This window comes from Vanessa atalanta, chromosome 15, assembly GCF_905147765.1.
Source record: "Vanessa atalanta chromosome 15, ilVanAtal1.2, whole genome shotgun sequence".
Lineage (NCBI taxonomy): Eukaryota > Metazoa > Arthropoda > Insecta > Lepidoptera > Nymphalidae > Vanessa > Vanessa atalanta.
In genome coordinates this window covers 7,720,178-7,723,138 of record NC_061885.1, presented here as the reverse complement: position 1 = coordinate 7,723,138, position 2,961 = coordinate 7,720,178, and the positions used below count along the sequence as shown (strand labels likewise).

The following is a 2,961-nucleotide window of genomic DNA, read 5'->3' as shown; positions in this document are numbered from 1 at the left end:
GAAAAGTAATATCGTCGGTAGTACCTCAGCGCCGGGAGCCTCCCGCATCAGTTCCAGTGAACTTCATCTCGCGATGATATCCTAAGTACGATCTCGTTAAGATCAATATACGTTAATTTAATTATTTCGTGGCATTATGCTAAAGACTTAAGCATTGCAATGCAATCAGCCGGCTGCCGTCGGCGGTGAGACGGCTTGTTTTGTTATGTTAATGTAAAAGCTTTATTAGTTCTTAATTTAGTATGATGTACGTGAACAAGTTTGTAAATAATAATGTTGAGTGGTTTGCGACATCTAGACAATTTTCGGTTTTACCTTCAACAAAATCTATATTGTAATATAAAAGGACGTAAACATTTCTTTTGGTATGTAGTATTTCACAAAAAATCTTGTTTATTTTCTCCTAGGCTCTTAGTTTTAAAACGATGCTTCCATTTATATCAAAGAAGTGAATCAATTCAAAGTTGATTTACGTATATAATTTTATTTTAAGTTTCATGAGTGTGATTATGCATGGCGATTTCGTTGCTCTTCTAGATTATAAAATTATTATTGTAAGTACTGAACGCAATATATTCTTTTAATTAATTTATCATAATGCGTTTTGTACGAACTTGTAAATATTGTATGTAATAAAAAAAATTAAATATATAAAAAATTTAGCAAAAATTATCAAATTTGAGACCCTTTATGATTTTATATTGAATATAAGGTGAAAATGCTTTAATTATCTTATATAATTCTTATTAATTATGGTGTATTATGATTTTAAACAGACTGTTATAGTTTTAGTTATTCGGGGATGCGTAGCAGTAGGTGGTCAAAGTAATCGTATTGTTAACCGGATATGGTAATAAATTATACTGAATGATATCAGGTGAACGAAGTACTCAGTAGAGGAATGGTTGAAAAATATCAATATTCACAAATAAAACTAAGAGTGAAAACACTGTTCCTTTAATGAGTCTCCGCTTGCTCTCGAACAATTTGTTTTTAATAAAACATATTGGCAGCTTTATGTTAAATTATGGTCACAAAATATCTCAATTGACTGATTTATGTTGTACATCGGACTTTTTCTTTTTAAATTGCACTGTTTTTTTTTGTATAAATACCGTTGAAATAACAGAAAATAAAACAATATTATTACAGTACTTAATTCTTTTCTTTGAATAGCCCAAAACTTTATCAACATCGTGTGTGTTTAGTATGTTAACAACAACAAGAATTTAAGAAAGTTAATCGTTTAAACAAACCACGCATTTTTGCCTTAGTAGGTACTTTTTGCGACGTATTAAGAATACACAAACAAATTGGCGAATTATTTTAAAACGTGATGTAGAAAACGAACAATATTGAATAATAAAACTAAATTCCTATTAATTACAAACACATTTAAAGTCGTTAAATATAATAAATAATAATATAGAACGCTTTTCATAAAACATTTTTAAAGAAACTTTCTATTTGTTGTAGTTTTAATTTATTTCTGAACATTATCAGTAAAGGTAAGGTAAAATAATTTTATCGATATTAAAAAGTATTATTGATGATACTATTTTTTTTTATATAATATTTATAACAGATGAACGTAATAAGCTTGATATCAGGCATGATAGCAAACCTGTCCATAGGAAACGTTTCAGGAAACAATTTCATAATTTAAAGTGTTTGAAATTATAAACATTAACGCAAAATCAAACCCAACTTTTTGAACAGAAAGTTAGAAAAATCATGAAAACGGATGCGAGAATCACGCGATTGCATCACGGCCAATTATCGCCATAACAATATTTGATCAGCTGCGCTTGTAAAACTCTTGTACTCCAAATTGCTATTTAAAAATAGACTTTATGTCTTTAACCTAAAGTTGAATGTTATAAAATTAATTCGAGTAATTTTAACCAGACTAATGTATGTCATATTTATACAAAAATAAGAGCTAATATTAAACATATAGCCGATTCATGTTTGTTCGATAAACATTAACTCAATGTCGTTTCTATTCAACAATATGGCTAATTACCTGTCAGGTGAGTAAGTGTTAAAATAAAAACAAAATATAATGGATTCAATGCGACCCTGCCAGGATTCGAACCTGGAATCTTCTGATCCGTAGTCAGACGCGTTATCCGTTGCGCCACAGGGCCAGTTAGTCTACGTGGCAAATTACCTCATTCGTTTACCACATTTAAGCATACATATAATATGGATTCAAGTAAGATTGTGATATCTACATAATATATTCTATCTTCTTATGTAATATGAACAGCAAATTATTATGATCCCTATTGGGATCTTGGACTTGTATTGAATACAACGTTTGCCATGCGTACCTCCAATTTGCAGAAGGTTGGTTTAGGTGTAAAATTGTTTTTATAACAATTTGATGTCTCGTTATATTCATATTAACAAAAGTTATTAGTTATTTTATTCATTATTAAAAAGAATATACTTACACCGGTCTATTTTAGCTATTTTGCTTTAAATACAATACCTAAACTGTTAAGTGTAGGTACAATTTCTTGATACAGTGTTAACGGTTTGAAACTACATATTTAATCTATTTATAATTAATTAATATACGTGCTTAATTTTAGTAGCTTTTTTAACTCTTTATAAACATTAACTATTAGACAAAAAGAGTAAAAAACTAAAGCTATATACATATCTTCAAAAATATTTAATATGTATTTATAAGTTATGCTAATTATTTTTATTAAATGGTGGAACTGTGGAACGATGCGACAATTCTTAGCATATTACTAACTTTACTATATACTACTAGCAATTTACAAAATTTTTAAAAAATATTCGTGCGATTTATTTGTTTCGATGATGTAGGGCTGTGGGTTTTGCTGGATATTGTCGTACAATGCCTCTCTTCTATAGTAAACGAATACACATACTACTTTGCGATGATGTCAGGGCCTGACCAAAAGTTTATGGGGTACTGGGCTA

The 2,961-nt window shown here is 29.1% G+C and overlaps 1 non-coding gene across 1 annotated transcript; it reads right to left on the bottom strand.

Annotated features, from left to right (window-relative positions):
• Nucleotides 1–2,077: 2,077 nt before the first annotated feature.
• Trnar-acg lies at nt 2,078–2,150 on the bottom strand. Its single transcript has one exon. It is a non-coding gene; the product is annotated as a tRNA-Arg (tRNA).
• Nucleotides 2,151–2,961: the final 811 nt, after the last annotated feature.